The 19,457-nt window shown below is 36.8% G+C and overlaps 1 long non-coding RNA gene across 1 annotated transcript in view; it reads left to right on the top strand.

Annotated features, from left to right (window-relative positions):
• Window positions 1–9,406, top strand: part of LOC134809972 (uncharacterized) — a 95,869-nt gene extending 86,463 nt beyond the window's left edge. The window contains exon 2 of the long non-coding RNA XR_010156991.1: window positions 1,355–9,406. This is a non-coding gene — a long non-coding RNA (uncharacterized LOC134809972). The remainder of the gene's footprint in view (window positions 1–1,354) is intronic.
• The last annotated feature ends 10,051 nt before the right edge of the window (window positions 9,407–19,457 follow it).

Genomic DNA, 19,457 nt, shown 5'->3' with positions numbered 1-19,457 from the left:
TGCACTTGTGGTTAGAAATTTCTACAGGAAAAATTTTTCTAATCCACCCACAGTCAAGATTGAGGCATCCATCTTCACGTCTACTTTTTAAAAAATATAACCAATAGGCCAGGCACAGTGGCTCACGCCTTTAATCCCAGCACTTTGGGAGGCCGAGGCAGGCGGATCACAAGGTCAGGAGATCGAGACCATCCTGGCTAACATGGTGAAACCCCGTGTCTACTAAAAATACAAAAAATTAGCCAGAGGTGGTGGCAGGCACCTGTAGTCCCAGCTACTCGGGAGGCTGAGGAAGGAGAATGGCGTGAACCCGGGAGGTGGAGCTTGCAGTGAGCCGAGATTGAGCCACTGTACTCAAGGCTGGATGACAGAGCGAGACTCCATCTTAAAAAAAAAAAAAATACAACCTATAAATGTGATTATCCAGTCTTTCAACCCAGTAACGTCCAGGCCTTTTCTTTTGCACTGCTGCTTTTGTGCCCTTTAAATCATCATTAGGCCACCAGGTATAAACTAACACTCCCCCAAACAATGTTAATCCAGTGTTCATCTGCCACTCTAGATTTTCACTTTCTTGACATTCCTATCATTTCTTGTTGTTTCCACCAATTTCTATAATTTCTTTCCTTTTTTTTCCCAGTTCTCTTTGGTCAGAGGAATTTCTTTATGTTCCACGAACACAGTCATGTCATATTATATGTGTGTGTTCATATTATAAAAAGTATTTAATCAAGAGTTTCTTCTCTAAATATCTAGCTTGTTATATTGACATAGATGTCATTGTAGACCTTCTCATGCTTCTTTCTGCTTTCCTTAAAAAATGCTTAAGTATCCTTATACACAGATTGAAAATTCTATTTGACACTCTTCCCTCTCTGTACCTATATTACTTAGTGCTTCCCTTTTTTTCTGTAATCATCAAACTTTTTATAACTCTGAATTTAAGGTTGATCCTGACACATAATAAACAATGCAGAATTTTTCATGAGCTGCTAGAACAGGTGACCATTTCACCTGAGTTTCAGAGAGCAAAGCCAACATATGCTCTCTCTCCTTCAATTTTCTTCATTGCCAAAATTGTGTTAAACTTATGCTTGTCTTCTTAATAACATGCTTAACATAGTAAATGATCACAATAGATGGTATATTAATAATTTCCTTTTATTTTTACAACTTTTTTGCCATCTAGAGAAAGCATCTCAATTTTCTCACTAATGGCTGAGCCATCTGTATTAGGCCGTTCTTGCATTGCTATAAATAAATACCTTTATTCTTTCTATTTTGTAAAGAAAAGAGGTTTTTAATTTGTAAGGAAAAGAGGTTTAATTGGCTAACAGTTCTGCATGCTTTACAGGAACCCTGTCGATGGCATCTGCTTGGCTTCTAGGGAGGCCTCCGGAAGTTTATAATCATGGTGAAAAGTGAAGCTGGAGCAGGCACTTCACATGGTGAAAGCAGGAGCAAGACACAGTGAAATGGTGCAAGTGCCGAACACTTTAAAATGACCAGATCTCACAAGAACTCACTATCACGAAGACAGCACCAAGCCGTGAGGGATCTGCCCCCATGATCTGAACACCTCCCATCGGGCCCCACCTACAGCACTGGGGATTAGAGTTCAACATGAAATTTGGGCAGGGACAAATATCCAAACTATCCCACCATCTGAAACACATGGAGACTATATCAGTCAGGGTTGGGTCTGGAAAACAGAAGCTGCACTAGGATATACTGAGTAAGAGAAATGTAACTCTAAGAATTAAAGGCTTACACAACCACAGAGGCTGGGGGAGTAAAAGTTAGGAAGGCTGTTTTAAGGAAAAATGAATGCACAAGGATCCCTCAACAAAAACTGCCAGTGATGGTCTTAGTTTCCTGAAGCACAGAAATGAACAATTCTCAGGTAGAAGAATTGAACCAATTTTCAGCCAGAACCACTGAAAAGAACAATTGATGATCCCATATGCCAGAAATATTGAAACAAATAATTTTCCTGAGGAAACTTAGCAGCTTCTTGCAAACTCCGTATCTATTGTTGCCAGTGTTCCAACCTGCAGCAGCCAGGTTTTTCTTCTCTTTCGTCTTCCAAATTTTATGCAAAGCCCACTCATTGCTGAAATCCAACCATATCCTTCTGGTAATGGAGTCTGAAAAATGTAGTTTCCATGCTTTATGCCCTTCAGACACAGAACAAAGCTTAGCAGAGAGGGGATAATAGTGAGTATCATCAGAGAATATTCTACAAGGAGACACATTGACTCTGCACATATAGGGCATGCCAGTTACAATATACCACTACTTGCAATTTTTCTAATTTGTGTCCACAGTGCAAAATATACTTCATGTAGTGAATACTGCAGTGCTCTGCCCAGATCCTTCATCGAATTTGATGTACTGGTGCACGGTTATCAGCCTCACCGGCAATTGCCCTCAGCCATAGATTCTTCCCTGTCCAAGTTTAAGCCTCCTTCATAGGGAGCTTTCTATATCTAACTACCTGATGGAGAGATACAAAGACTCAGTGACCCTGCCTCAACCTGTGATACTTTGGCCATCTGTGCAGGATTTTCTGAGACCAAAGTTTCTATCACAGTGTGAGTCAGCTTCTCCCTCTGCCCAACTCTGCCTTCCTCACATCCTAGAGGTGTATCTTCCTTGAGCGCTCCCAGCTACACATTCTGCTTCCGGCTTTTTATCCAAGTCTCTTTCTAGCAAACCCAACCTAATGTATGTGCTACAAACTTTAATTGGATTGCAAAAAATGTTTGTCATGTTGAAAAAATAGAAGTACAATTATAAAAGTAAGAGTATATAATTGGAAAGGTAATTTAGTAAATGCATACTGATGGCACAAAAGTGATTATATATCCAAATGGAAGTAATTCCATGTATATTGCTAAAATTGCTTTCAATAAACTGTAAGTACCTAGGAATTTTTTGGAGGAGCTATTTTTAGGTAACTTTTCTTTTTCTAGTCAGTGTAAGTTGCTCACTGTAAGTATTTACAACTCGTTTCTGAGAAATTGTTAGCATGTTTGCTACAGCTTCTTATAGCTCTACCAATTTAGTGCTCAGTCATATATGTGTGTGTGTGTATATATGTATATATAGTGTATACACATATATACACACACACATATACCTTATTACATGGAAAGGTTTCCATAAGTTATCCATAACCTACAAATCTACATTGAGATGTGTTGTCAAATTCACCAATGTTAAAGTAGCAGCCAGTTATCAAGCATTTTGTTAGGTGGAAATAAATATATGTATATCCTGGTTTGCTTGGCACAGTCCAAATAAGAGTCAATTAGTAACTGTTAATTATTTTCGTGCCTCCCTCTTTATTCTGATGTCCATCCTGGTTTGAAAGATGTATCATATTTTCTCTCTGAATAGATGGCATAATTTTTATTCTCTGAGAATTAATTGGGAAGGCTCGACATAACAAATACTGAGTACACTCATTAGTGTGGATTTTTAAATTATGGTCCTTACCCTGAAGAAACTCACCCAACAACAGCACTCACTCTCCCCACACAACACACATGTAAAAATCATGCCAACAATATGTGAGTTAAGTTTTCTTGTTATGTCTCCTATTTAAGTGTCTTTGGTTCCAAAAAAAGAAACTAACTCAGGCTGTTTTTAAATAAATAAATAAATGGAATTTACTGTAACTATATGAGTTATTTCAAGAGTCAAAGATAGGGCACGACGCGGTGGGTCCTGCCTATAATACCAGCACTTTGGGAGGCTGAGGTGGGCGGATCACTTGAATCTAGGAATTCGAGGCCAGCCTGCCCAACATGGCAAAACCCCATCTCTACAAAATTTTTTTAAAAATTAGCGTGGCATAGTGGTGCACACCTGTAGTCCCAGCTTCTCTATTCAGGAAGCTGAGGTGGGAGGATGGCTTGAGCCTGGGAGGCAGAGGTTGCAGTGAGCTGTGATCATGCCAAGGCACTCAAGCCTGGGCAACACAGCAAGCCCCTGTCTAAAAAAATCGAAAAACAAAAACAGAAAACAAAGGTAGGCCACAGAAAGAACAGGAATCAGTTCAACTCTGAAGATTTGTTAATAATGTAACAGGAATAAATGAAACATCAGCAGGATGATCCAGCTCCCACGGTGTTTATTTTTCATATATTAGACTATCATTGGTAATGTTCCTACCCCTTGACCAAGACAGGACCTTAAAGAAAATTGATTAAATTTGAAATTAAAGCTTCTCATTTATGCTCTGGCAGTTTTTCTGACAACTGGAAGGCACATATGATAACCAGAGCTCCAGTAGTTATTGTGGACCCTGAGCTGACATAATAAAATAAATGGAGTAAAAACAGAAAACAAGCTCTTGGTAATGATGAACCCACCATCACCACACCAGCCTCCGCCATACTACCTCTGGACTATACATGAGAAGAAACTAAGTATATAGACAGATATATAATTTGCTTAAGACATTGTTATTTTGCATTTTCTTTTACAGGCAGCCAAATTTTATTCATTTGATATGTTGGAAAGGAGATCTTGAAGCAAAGAAGATGTAAAGAAAAACTTGTGTTTGCCCACTTGTGTTCCCAACAAGAGTTATAATATTAGATAGATCAAATTTTAAAAAGAAAGAGACAGGGAGAGAAAGAAAAAGGGAAGGAAGGAAAGGAGGGAAGATGGGTGGGAGGGAAGAAAGGAGGAAGGGAGGGAGAGATGGGGAGAAGAGAGAGAAAGGGAGAAAATACAATGAAACGTTTTTGGTAGCATAATGACTCTAAGTTCAAAAAATAAAGAGGGAAAAGAGAGTACTTCCATTAAAAAAAAAATTAGGATTCAGAGTTTAAGCAGCAACTGTGAAAGAAAATATGTCAGCGATCTAGCTATGCCTTCATTTTCATCTGCCATTTTTGAGGTGAATAATTATACATTCTTCTACTTTGAAAACACCTCCTGTGTCAAGAAATTTAAATTAAAAGAACAAATGTTTACATTGGTAGATTGCTAGAAGTTAATTTATAGAGAGCCAAAATATTAATTTTAAGAAAAATGAAGTGTAGTGCCATAGTATTAATTTGCAGGGATGCCTGGGGACAGCTGTTTCAAACTGTTAGATTTAGTGGCTTAGCAAGTATTGTAGGCACTTAGCAAGTAAAGTGCCGTTTAAAAAAATCAGACGCTCCAAAGCAGGCAAAGACAGACTCAGAAAATTCATACTCGGTTATCTACAGAGAATCCCCATCTAAAAGTAAATTACCTCTGTGTTTTTAAGTGTCCAATAATATAGAAATCTTCCTGGTCTTAAAAGTCAACAATTACATCATTGTAAACCCAGACTTTAAATTTTTGAAGTCTGTGAGCTGTCAACTGACACAGGTGTCCAGGAGATGCCACAGAGTAGAGTTTATGACCCTATCTGCTACAGCTTTAGGTGGTCAGACAACCATAAAGCTGCAACTGGTACACAGCCCATGTTCTGAAGCTTTCTGATGAAAGTAAATAATTGTATGATGAAAAGAGCAGGGCAATCATGTGTGCCCTCTCCCCACTGCACATTTCTTACCCATGCCACAAACCTACCTTAACCAACCTTTCCCCAAACAAGCAAATGCACTCAGCTATGACTGATCTAGTCACAGTTCCAGGAAAGCCTCCTTGTCCCTAAGGGAAGACTAAAATAATCAAAAGCCTCTTCTCCAATTCTCTGTGCATGATTACCCAGAGACAGCATCTCACAGTCCTTGATACCTAGTTAAACCCCTGTAGATACACTGTTGAGTTTTCAAAAAAGTAAAAACAAATCTGCAGAATCCAAACTCAAAGGAGCTGAAGATGATACTGGTGCATTCTCACTGCTACTTCACCTAGTTTGGGAACTTTAGCTAAGTTCAGTAACATAAAATGAACTCACAGGTTCAGAAAATAAGGTTTGGATTCATACAAACTTAGAAGTTGGGGTTCTCAACAATCTATATCCTCAGGCGAAGAGTGAACTAAATATTTAAAAGTCACCATCAGTGACTTAAAGTTACAAGGAAGCATGTCTTGAACTGGCTTTGGAAAACATCTCCTTTGAGAATTCAGAATATCAGGTCTGCATTCCTGTGGTTTGCAACTGTGAATTTATAAAAGCTGTGATATATTACCCAAAAAGAGAAGTTAACATAAAAAGCTGGCAGCAATAAAGTCTATCCTTTGGAAAAGTGTGAACATAAAAAGCATCAATGGATTTCCACAAATATCTATATTTATTGATGCAAATCAATAGGTACAAAATACATAAGCAAATAAGGAATAGAGAATCAGCAGACAAAATAAGCCTTAGAAGTTGTCCACAGATAATGAAATAATCACATGCAAAATAAAGAGGTAGAAATAAAGTATTTAACAGCACAAACTCTGCAGTCACATGACGTAACTTCGAATCTTGTATGACTAACTTTATGACAGTAGAAAAGTTTTCTGTGCCTTCATTACCTTATTAATAAAAGAAGTTGATATGGGTTAACATGTATATAGTGCTGAAATGCCTATGACATGTTAATTTCTATATAAGTATTAGGAACTACCATTAATAATAATTTTAATGAAATTGAGTTTAAAAATCATAAAAAATACTATAAAAGTAGACTAAATAAATTTTAACCCAATACAGCTTCAATGAATTGACCTGCTAAATATTTTGAGAAAGTTTCCCTCCCAGAAGGATATTGGTCTATAATTTTCATTTCATGTATATTTGTTGGGTTTTGTTATCAGGGTTATATTGCCCTCATAAAGCAAATAAGGAAGTGTTTCTTCCTCCTCTATTTCTGAAAGAGTTTGTGTGAGAATAGTATTATTTCTCCCCTTAAATAGTTGATAGAATTTGTGACTGAAGTCATCTAGGCTGTGATTTACTTTATGGGGGAAGTTTTGAATAACAAATTCAATTAATATGTAAATACATAATATAGAAATATATACTTATATTTTGTGTTTTATCTTCTGTCAGTATTAATAAGCAGTTTTTATATATTTTTTATTTTCTGAGTTGTCAAATTTGTTGGTAAAAAGTTGTTCATAATATTATTATTCTTGTGACACTTGTAAGATCTATAATACTATACTATCTTTCATTACTGATATTACTAATTGTTTTCTTGATCAGTCTTCTGGTAGTTTATAGATTTATTAATATTTTTAAAAATCAATTTTTGGCTTTGTCACTTTTCTCTATGGTTTCAATGTTTCTAGTTTATTAATGCTTTCTCTCATGTTTATTATTTCTTTCATTTTATTACTTTGGTTTAATTTACTCTTTCTTTACTAGTTTCTTAATGTAGAAAACAAGGTCTTGAATTTCAATTTATTTCCTCCTTTCTACATAAGTATTTTCAGCTCTACATTTGACTCTAAAAGTTTTTATCTACTATAATTGTAACATATAGGTTATCTTAGGATTGTTATTGTTGACTGTTTTTATCTTGAGTACGGGTCACATTTTTCTTCTCATGCTTACTAATTTATACAACAGGACATAATAAATGACACTGTAGAGCTTCTGAATTACTATGTTTGTCTGAAGAATGCCAATTTATATTTCAAGCAGGCAGTTTGGCTGGGCTCAAATTCTGAATTATTTAAGATTTTAGATACTGCTTTCTCCAACCCAGGTCCCCTGTGGCCCAAACATTACATTAGTAATTAGCAAGAAGTTTGTGAAATTTGAGAGATTCTCAAATTTCTCATTCCTCTGTGGTTCCTTCCTAGGGAAGTCCCTTCCTTTCGCAAGTTTCTTTTGAATTTTATGACTTCTTTGCTCACAAATCTTACCTACTGTACTTTGTCTTTCATAGACTGCTCTTTAATTTTGTAAAGCTCTGGTAAATTATTTTCTCTTAGAGAGTTCTTAGAGGCTTCTGTTGTGGAGAACATTTTGGGTATATTTCAAAACAGTTACTTGTCCGACCAGAAACACAAGGTGATTTTTTTGGTCTAATTTTGGTCACTTCCTGGGGCTTTCAAAGAGCTGTGGGGTTTGTTTATTTTTTGAAAATAAATATGAGTTTTGTCCAGGAAGGTCATTCCACAGAGGCTTGTTCTAAACAAATTCTTTTTCCAGAATCTAGAACCTATACATTGAAATTAAAAATGAAATTGACCAGTTCTTTAGACATACAGTCCTCTGACTCTCTTTTTTTTATTATTAGCAAATTGAACCCAAAGAAAGAGAAAGGTGATAGAATATAGATCAGAAGAAACAATCCACAACAATAGAAATGATAAAGGAGTATATAACAATAGCAAAGACGAAAAAGCTTTGCATGCAGCATGGTTCTGGTTACTATTCTACTGAAGATAACAAGAATCTTGAATTTAAATCAAACAAATAAATGATAATCAAAACAAAACAAAAACTATAAGCATCACTGAGCAGACAAAAAATAAGTATTTTAAGGGCTGGATACTTAGAAAAGGAGAGAAGTAAGAAAGGAGAGTATAGGTGTCAACTCACTTTCATCATTGATCTTAGATTTTTATGGCTTTAGAGGCTCCACACAAGAAACCAAGCTCCTGGACCTTGTGAAGTGGGACCTCTAATAGAAAATACTCCACTGGTAGCTAGATCCAAAAAGGGCCTCTCCCTCATTGTAAAATTCAGCTATAATCTACAACTACTCTCTCCATTCCCTACTGTGGATCTGCAAAGAAAATCAATCCTCTCAAATCTTAGCAGTGAATTTAAAGGGATAAAGCAGTCTCAGAATGCTTGGGCATATGTTGGCCCTCCAAAACCTGATGGTTTCCAGAAGTTACCATTCATCAGTATTACATAGAGATCTTATTAAAGCAGTTTGCAGAGACCTACTGCAAAGGTACTGATTCAGTAGATCTAGGTAGGTTCTGAAAATTTGCATTTCTAAAAATTGCCAGATAATGTTAATATTGCTGGTTCAGAAACAGACTTTGAAAATCACTACCTTAGGTATTTCAGCCTAAGTGTATATCATCTTGCACAAACATTCCCAAGCTTGAAGTTAATTGACTGACCTAGACAGGCAGTGCCTTCAAATAGCTTGAAGAAACAAACACTAAACCTCCTTAGAGCAGAAACGACAGAAGAACAAATGCAAAGCAAAAGAAGAAAGAGGAAGAGGAGAGGGAGGGGGGAAAAGGAAGCAGAAGAGGAGGTGGGAGTCAGAAAAGCAGAATATTTAAAGTAACAGTTGCTGAGAATTTTGCAAATTGAATGACAAAATTAATTTTGCAAAACAAATATAAAGATCATGGTCCTGTTTTCCAAAATCAGGTTTTAACACATAATAGAATAAATGTCCAGTAATTTTTTTTTTTGAGATGGAGTTTCATTCTTGTTGCCCTGGCTGGAGTGGAATGGCACTATCTTGGCTCACCGCAACCTCTGCCTCCCGGGTTCAAGCGAGTCTCCTGCCTCAGCCTCCTGAATAGCTGGGATTACAGGTGTGCGCCACCAAGCCTGGCTAATTTTGCATTTTGATTAGAGACAGGGTTTCTGCATGTTGGTCAGGCTGGTCTCAAACTCCCAACCTCGGGTGATCCACCCACCTCGGCCTCCCAAAGTGCTGGGATTACAGGCATGAGTCACCATGCCCGGCAGAAGTCCAGTAAATTTTATTGTATGAATGGGTGAATGGAAAAGAAAAACAACTGAAATAGAGATATACAGAGGGTGAACAGAAGCAAAGCTTTATGAAAGAAGATATTTTAAATTTTATTTTTATGCATTTAAATAACATTTGCCTTTAACAAAGGAAAACAGAATGCTCACAGGACACCAAGGAGGACAGATACCAAACAGGAAAGATTTATCTTTCCAAGCCATATCATATACAAACTGCATATGAAGATCATATGAGTTTGAAAACGAAGAGAAGATTTTGAATCCAGAAGGTATAAAAACATCTTAACGATAGAGGAATAATTATTAGAATTACATTACACTTCACATTGCAAAGCATGCAAGCAAGAAGAGAGGGGACTATTTGTTTCATTTCGATGTTGTCTAATTTTAAAAATTTAAAGTCAAGGTTCTCCAATATTTGAAGTGTTGAATGAAGAAAAAAAGAAAAACACGAACCTCAAATTCTGTATTCACCAAAATTATTCTTCAAAAGTGAAAGAAAAATAAAAATTTTCTCAAACAATAATGAATTTATCTCCAGTAGTCCTTCCTATAATAAATGTTATAAGATACTCTTCAGAGAGTAGAAAAAATGGTGGTGAGAAACTCAGATCTATCTAAATAAAGGAAAAGTGTCAGAGAAGGACTAAAGAAAGTAAAATAAATATTTTATTTGTATTACTCTTAATTGACACAGATAACAAGTGTGCACCCTACCACGCTGCTGCTGCTGCTGCTGCTGGAACATGCAAATGAGGATGGGTCCCACTGTCACCACACTACAAAACACTTTGCCTGACACCACCCATCAGAGTTCAGAAATGAAACCAGTCAGCTGAATCCGTCTTATACCACATTCAAACCCTCACGGTCATCAAATAGCATAATAGAAAAAAAAGTTCCAAAGGTCAGCACCTTCAAAGACTGAAGGAACATCAGCGCACAAAGATGAGAAACAACCATTACAATGACCCTGACAACTCAGAAAGCCAGAGTGTCTTCTTTCTTCCAAATGACCACACTACCTCTCCAACTAGAGTTCTGAACCAGCCTGAGATGGCTGAAATGACAGAAACAGAATTCAGAATATGGATAGGAATGAAGATTATTTAGATGTAGGAATATGTTGAAATGCAATCCAAGGAATGTAAGAATCACAATAAAATAGTGCAGGGGCTGACAAACAAAACAGCCAAAATAGAAAAGAATATAACCTACCAGATAGAGCTAAAAAAGGCACTGCAAGAATTTCATAATGCAACCATAAGTATTAATAGCAGAATAGAGAAAGTGGGGAAAAAATTACAGAGCTTGAAGACTGGCTTTCTAAAATAAGACAGTTAGACAAGAATAGAGAAAAAAGAATCAAAAGGAATGGACAAAACCTCTGAGAAATATGGAATTACGTAAAGAGATTTCATCTATGACTCATTGGTGTTCCTGAAAGAGAATAAGAGAATGGAACCAACTTGGAAAACATATCTCATCCATGAGAAATTTCTCAACATATCTAGAGTGACTCACTGGTGTTCCTGAAAGAGAATAAGAGAATGGAACCAACTTGGAAAACATATCTCATCCATGAGAAATTTCTCAACATATCTAGAGAGGCCAACATTCAAATTCAAGAAAGGCAGAGAACCCCAGTAAGATATTTTGCAAGAAGATTATTCCCAAGACACATAATCATCAGATTCTCCAAGGTCAAAATGAAAGAAAAAATGTTAAAGGCAGCTAGAGAGCAAGGCCAGGTCACCAAAAAGGGAAGCCCATCAGACCAACAGTGGACTTCTCAGCAGAAACTCTACAATCAGAAGAGATTGGGGGCCAATATATAACATTTTAAAGAAAATAAATTCCAACCAAGTATTTCATATCCAGCCAAACTAAGCTTCATAAGCAAAGGAGATAAATGATCCTTCTCAGACAAGCAAATCCTGAGGGAATTTATTAACAACAAACCTACCTTACAAGAGCTCTTGAGAGAAGCACCAAATATAGAAAGAAAAGACCATTACCAGCTGCTATAAAAACAAACTGAAGTACACAGTCCAATGACACTATAAAGCAACCATCTAAAGAAGTCTACAAAATAACCAGCTAACATCAGGATGACAGGATCAAATCCACACATATCAATAAGGACCTTGAGTGTAAGTGGGCCAAAAATGTCCCAATTAAAAGGCACAAGGGCAAGAAAAACAAAGAACCAAGACCCACTGTTATGGGTCAAAAGTCCCATCTCACATACAATGACAACCATAGGCTCAAAATAAAGGGATGGAGAAAAATCTACCGAGCAAATAGAAAATAGAAAAATGCAGGGGTTGCAATTCCAGCTTCAGACAAAATAGACTTTAAATCAGCAAAGATCAAAAAAGACAAAGAAGAGGATTATATAATGGTAACGAGTTCAATTCAACAAGAAAACCTAACTATCCTAAATATATATTCACCCAAAATAGTAGCACCCAGATTCATAAAGCAAGTTCTTAGAGACCTTCAAATAGACTTAGACTCTCACACAATAATAGTGGTAGACAAAGATATTCAGGACCTGAAATCAGTACCAGATCAAATGGACATGACAGACATCTACAGAGCTCTCCATCCCAAAACAACAGGTTATTCATTCTCCTCATTGCCACATGGCACATAATCTAAAACAAATCACAAAATCAGGAATAAAACACTCCTCAGCAAAAGCAAAAACTGAAATCATAACAAAGAGTCTCTTGGACCACAGCACAATCAAATTAGAAATCAAGACTACTACATTCACTCAAAAACATACAATTACATGAAAATTGAATAACCTGATCCTGAACTACTTCTGGGTAAATAATAAAATTAAGGCAGAAATCAAGAAGTTCTTTGAAACTAATGAGAACAAAGATACAACATATCAGAATTTCTGGGACACAGCTAAGGCAGTGTTAAGAGGGGAATTTATAGTACCAAATATCCGCATAAAAAGTTAAAAAGATCTCAACTTAGCAACGTAACATCATGATTAAAAATAACTAGACAACCAAGAGAAAACCAACCCCAAAGACAGTGGAAGACAAGAAATAACCAAAATCAGAGCTGAACTGAAGGAGACATATAAAACCACTCAAAACATCAACAAATCCAGGAGTTTTTTTTTAACTTAATAAAATAGATAGACTTCTAGCTAAACAAATAAAAATGACAGGAGGGAAGACCCAAATAACTAACAGAGAGTATTATGTACACCTCTACATACGTAAACCAGAAAATTTAGGAGAAATGGTAAATTACTAGACACATACACCTTCTCAAGACTAAGCCAGGAAGAAATTAAATCCCTGAACAGACCAATAACAAGCACCAAAATTGAATCAGTAATAAATATTCTACGAACTAATAAAAGCCCAAGACCAGATGGAGTCACAGTCAAATTCTACCAGATGTTCAGAGAAAAGCTGGTACTATTCCCACTGAAACTAATCCAAAAACTTGAGGCGAAGGAATCTCCACCTAACTCATTCTTTTAGGCCAGAATCATCCTGATACCAAAACCTAGCAGAGACACACACACAAAAAAGAAAACTTCAGGTCAATATCTTTGATAAACATCAATGCAAAAATCCTCAATAGAATACTGGCAAACTGAATCCAGAAGCACATCAAAAAGTTCATCTACCATGATCAAGTAGGCATTATCCCTGGGATGCAAGACTGGTTCAATTTCTGAACAGAAAGAATCATGTGGTTTTTGTCTTTAGTTCTGCTTATGTGATGAATTACATTTATTGATTTGCATATAAATCAATATGCAAATCAGAAATGGCTTTCAGTAAACTTCAACACCACTTCATGTTAAAAAACTATCAATAAAGTAGGTACTGAAAGAACATACCTCAAAATAATAAGAGCAATTTATAGCAAATCCAGAGCAAATATCATACTGCATGGACAAAAGCAAGAAGCATTCCTCTTATAAACTGGCACAAGACAAGGATGCCCTCTCTCAATTCAACATAGTATTGAAGGTTCTGGCCAGAGTAATTAGGCAAGAGAAAGAAATAAAGGCCATCCAAATAGGAGAAGAGAAAATCAAACTATCCCTGTTTGCAGATGACATGATCCTGTATCTAGAAAACTGCATATCACGGCCCAAAAGCTCCTTAAGCTGATAAACAACTTCAGCAGTTTCAGGGTACAAAATCAGCATTAAAAAGTCACTAACATTCCTATACAGCAACAACTGTCAAGCAGGAGCTGAATCCGGAACGGAATCTCATTCACGATTGCCAGAAAAATAATAAAATACCTAGGAATACAGCTAACCAGGGAGGTATAAGATCTCTACAAGGTGAATTACAAACTACTGCTCAAAGAAATCAGAGATGACACAAACAAATGGAAAAACATTCCATGCTCATGGATAGGAAGAATCAATAAGGTTGAAATGGCCATACTACCCTAAGCAATTTGTAGATTCAATGCTATTCCTATTAAACTACCAATGACATTCTTCATGGAACTAGAAAAAAAACTTTTAAAATTAATATGGAAGAAAAATAAAGAGCCCAAAGAGTAAAGGTAATCCTAAGCAAAAAGGAACAAAACTGGAGGCAACACACAACTGGACTTCAAACTATACTACAGGGCTACAGTAACAAAAACAGCATGATACTGGCACAGAAACAGACATATGGAACAATGGAACAGAATAGAAAGCATGGAAATATGGCTGCACACCTATGACCATCTGATCTTTGATAAAGCTGACAAAAACAAGCAATGCAGAAAGAACTCCCTATTCAATAAATGGTTCTGGGATAACAGCTAGCCACAGGCAGAAGATTGAAAATGGACACCTCCCTTATATCGTATAAAAAAATTAACTCAATATGGATTAAAGAATTAAATGTAAAATCCAAAATCATAAAAACCCTGGAAGACAACCTAGGCAATACCATTCTGGACATAGGAATTGGCAAAGACTGCATGACAAAGTTGGGAAAAGGAATTGCCACAAAAGCAAAAATTGAAAAATGGCATCTAATTAAAGGAAAGAGCTTCTGCAAAGGCAAAGAAACTATCAACAGAGTAAACAGATAACCTACAGAATGGGAGAAAATTTTTGCAAACTAGGCATCTGACAAAGATCCAATATTCAGCATCTATAAGGAACTTAAACAAATTTACAAGAAAAAACAACCCCACTGAAAAGTAGGCAAAGGACAACAAGGGACACTTTTCAAAAGAAGACATACATGTGGCCAAAAAGTATATGAAAAAAAGTTCAACATCACTGATTATTAGAGAAATGAAAATCAAAACCACAATGAGATACCATCTCATGCCAGTTAGAATGGCTAATATTAAAAGATTTAAAAATAACAGATGCTGACAATGTTGTGGAGGAAAGGGAATGCTTATACACTGTTGGTGGCAGTGTAAATTAGTTCAGCCATTGTGGAAAACAGGGTGGTGATTCCTCAAAGACCTAAAGGCAGAACTACCATTTGACCCAGCAATTTTACTATTGGGTATATACTTAAAGGAATATAAATCATTCTATTATAAAGACACATATACACATGTCTTCATTGCAGCATTATTCAAAATAGCAAAGACACAGAATCAACCTAAATGCCCATCAGTGGTAGACCGGATAAAGAAAATGTGGTATACTTATACCATGGAATACTATGCAGCCATCAAAAAGAACAAGATCATGTCCTTTGCTGGAACATGGCTGGAGCTAAAGGCCATTACCTTTAGCAAACTAATGCATGAACAGAAAAACAAATATCACATGTTCTCACTTAAAAGTGGAAGCTAAATGATGAGGACACATAGAGGACAACAACAGACATTGGGCCTACTGGAGGGTGGAGGGTAGAAGGAGGGAGAGAATCAGGAAAAATAACTAATGGGTACTATGCTTAATACCCTGGGTCACAAAATAATCTGTACAACATACCCCCATGACACAAGTTTACCTATATAACAAACCTGAACATGTACCTCTGAATTTAAAACAAAAGTTAATGAATAATCTAAAATCAGTAATCTAAGCTCTCCAGTTTAGGAAACTAGAGAAAAAAGAGCAATCTGAGTCTAAATCAAGCAAAATAAAAGAAATAATAAAAAGTAACAAAAACTAGAACAAAATCCAATAAAATCAAAAATGGAAAATCTAGAAAACTCAAGAAAACAAAAGGTATTTTTTTAAAAAGTCCAATAAAATTGATTGTTCTCTAACCAGGCTATTTAAGAAAAAGGAGAGAAGACACAAATTACTAATATCAGAAATAAGAAATAGGCCATCACTGCTCATCTCAAGGACATTAAAAGTATAATAAGTAAAAGTCATGTAAAACTTTATGTCTACAAATTTGATAACTTCCGTGAAATGGACCTATGCCTTAAAATATACAAATTACTAAAACTTACACAAAGAGAAAAGATAATCTAAAAAGGTGTATATATATTAATTTATACAATTTTATATATAATTTACATATATGATTTATGTATAATTTATATGTATATGATTTACATAAAACCTTTCATATATGGTTGTAAATATATGTATACATATAATTGGTAATATTTTTATATAATAATTAATAGCTTTTCAAAAAAGACCACACTAGGCATAAATAGTTTCTCCAGTGAATTCTACCAAATGTTTAATGTAGAAATTATATCAATTCTCTACAATCTCTTTTATAAAATGATGCAGATAGCACACTTTCTAATTTATTCAATAACACTGGCATTACCCTAATACTAAACCAAGACAAATACATTTCAAGGAAGGCAATTAGAGACCCATATCTCTCATGAATATCTCATAGATGCAAAAATCCTTAAAAAAATCCACAAATCAAATGCAACAATGTCTAAAAACTTACATATATTATAACCAAGTAAGGTTTATTTCATGTATACAAGACTGGCTCAAGATTTGAAACTCAATTAATGTAACTCACCGTTATCAACAGGCTAAAGGAAAAAATCATATGATCGTATCAATAAATCTTTACAAAGCATTTTCAGTCTGCAATACTTATTCATTATAACAAAGAAGGAATACACAGGATCTTGTTTAACATGATAAAGAACATCTGCAAAAACCCTACATTAACATCATACTAAATAATGATAAGCTAGGTGTTTTCTCCATAAGATCAGAAACAAGGTAGGGATATCATCTTTTGCCACTCCTATTTGAAATGATACAAGAAAAGACAATTCAAATCATACATATTAGGAAGGCATAAACAAAACTATATTTGTTCACAGATGACATAATTTTCTATGTAGAAAATATTTAAAAGTCTACAAAAAACTGGACAGGTTGGAGCAAGATGGAGGAATGGAAGCCTACTCCATTTGTACTCCTTGCAGGAACATCAAATTTTAACAAATATCTGCACACAGAAAAGCACCACCACAAGAACCAAAAATCAGGTAGGCAATGATAGTAACTGGTTTTAACTTTGTATCATTAAAAGAGGCATTGAGGAGGATAGGAAAGACAGTCTTGGATCATTAATGTTACTTCTTTCCCATCCCTTGGATTGGGCCTATAGCACAGAGTCTGTGCATTTGGGGGAGGGAGAGCGCAGTGACTGGGGACTTTACATTGAATTCAGTGCTGCCCTATCGTAGCAGAGAGTACAGCCATGCTTGGCTCAGCCAGTGCCTGTGAACAGAGGGAGAATTTGGACCAGACCTAACCAAAGGGAAATTGCCAACCCCATTGGTCTGAACTCAAGGTATCAGCAGCCCTCATCATCACAGGCCAATGCACTCTAGGGTCCTAGGTAAACTTGAAAGACAGCCTAGGACACAAGGACTACAATTCCTAGGCAACTGTTAGTGCTGGGCTGGGCTAACAGCCAGAGGACTAGGGTGGCATGTAACCTAGGGAAATACAAGACAGAGTGGCCAAAGGAGAGCTTCTGCCATCCTCCCCCACTGTAGGCAGTACAGCTCATAGCAATGAAAATGTATCTTTCCTTCTGCTTAAGGAGATAAGAGCAAAGAGTAAAGAGGACTTTGTTTTGCATCTTGGATACAAGCTCAGCCACAGTAAGATAGGGCACTGGGCAGAGTTGTGAGGCCCTCATTCCAGGCTCTAGCTCCTAGATAACATTTCTAGACACACACTGGGTCAAAAGAGATCCCATTGTCTTGAAGGGAAAAACCCAGTCCTAGAAGGATGCATCACCAGCTGGTTAGAAAGCCCTTGGGCCCTAAATAACCAGCAGTGATATCCTGGTAGTATGCTGTGGGCCTTGTGTTCTGAAATGTGCTGACTACAGGTGTGAGACAGTACATTCCCAGCTGTAGTGGCAACAACGAGAGACTCCTTCTGCTTGAGAAAAGCAGGGTGAAGAGTAAAATGGACTCTGTCCTGCCTCTATCCCCCTCGACAATGGGGAACAGAGCACCAACCAGCCTCTTGGAGTCACCAATTTCAGGCTGTGGCACTTGGACAGCATTTCTAGGCCCGCCCAGAGCCCACTGCCTTGAAGAGTGAGTCCCAGGTCTGGCAGCATTCACCACAAGCTGCCTGAAGAGCCCTTAGGCTTTAGAGGAACGTTGGTGGTGGCATGGCAGTACCCTCCGTGACCTGGTGGTGGAGGTAACCAAGAGAGAGGCTCCTCTGCCTGTGAAAAGAAGACAGAAGAGTGGAAAGAACCTTATATTGTGGACTGAGTGCCAGCTTAACTACGGTAGAATAGAACATTAGGCAAATCGCTAAGGTTTTTGACTGTAAACGCTGGCTCTCAGACAGCATCTCTGAACCTGCCCAGGGTCTGGGAGAACTTGCTGCCTGAAGGGAAGAACACGAAGTTGGCTGGCTTTGCCATCTGCCGACTATAAAACCCTAGGGCCTTGAGTGAACATAGGTGGTAACAGGAGGTGGTTACAGTGGGCCTTGAACAAGATCCAGTGCTGTGCTGACTTCAGGTCTGACTCAGTGCAGAAACAGTGGTAGTGGCCACACTTGTGTTAGCATCACCACCACCACCCCCCCCCCCCGCCCCACCCATTCCAGGCAGCTCAGGAGAGAGAAAGAGAGAGAGAGAGAGAAAGAGAGAGAGAAAGAGAGAGAGAAAATGAGAGAGAGAGAATGAGAATTCTTCTGGATCTTATGCAATACCACCTAGGTTATATCTCTACAAGTCTGCAAAAAACACAGAAATATTGAGCTTGGAGCACAAGTTCCTTAGAAAAAAAGCCATCTCAAGAATGGGCACAAATAACACCAGACTGTGAAGACTACAGTAAATACCTAACTCTTCAATGCCCAGACACCAAAATACATCTGTAGATCAGTAGCATCCAGGAAAATATGACCTTACCAAACAAACTAAATAAGGCACCAAGAACCAATCCTGAAGAAAGAGAGATGTGTGACCTTTCAGATAGAGAATTCACAATAGCTGTTTTGAGAAAACTCAAAGAAATTCAAGATAACACAGAGAAGAAATTCATAATTCTGTAAGATAAATTTAACAAAGAGATTAAAATAATTTAAAAGAATATGAAAAAATCCTACAGTTGAAAAATGCAATTGACATACTGAGGAATGCATCAGTGTCTTTTAACAGCATAATTGATCAAGTAGAAGAAAGAATTGGTGAGCTTGAAGACAGGCTATTTGTAATTACACAAGATCTAGAAAATATTCTCAAAAGGGCAAATCTAAAAGTTATTGGCCTTCAATAGAAGGCAGAGAAAGAGATAGGGGTAGAAAGTTTATTCAAAGGAATAATATCAGGGAACTCCCCAAACCTAAAGAAAGACACCAACATTCAAG

This window comes from Pan troglodytes, chromosome 4 (assembly GCF_028858775.2).
Source record: "Pan troglodytes isolate AG18354 chromosome 4, NHGRI_mPanTro3-v2.0_pri, whole genome shotgun sequence".
NCBI lineage: Eukaryota > Metazoa > Chordata > Mammalia > Primates > Hominidae > Pan > Pan troglodytes.
Note: the sequence above shows the minus strand (reverse complement) of the source record. Positions and strands in the feature narration are given on the sequence as shown.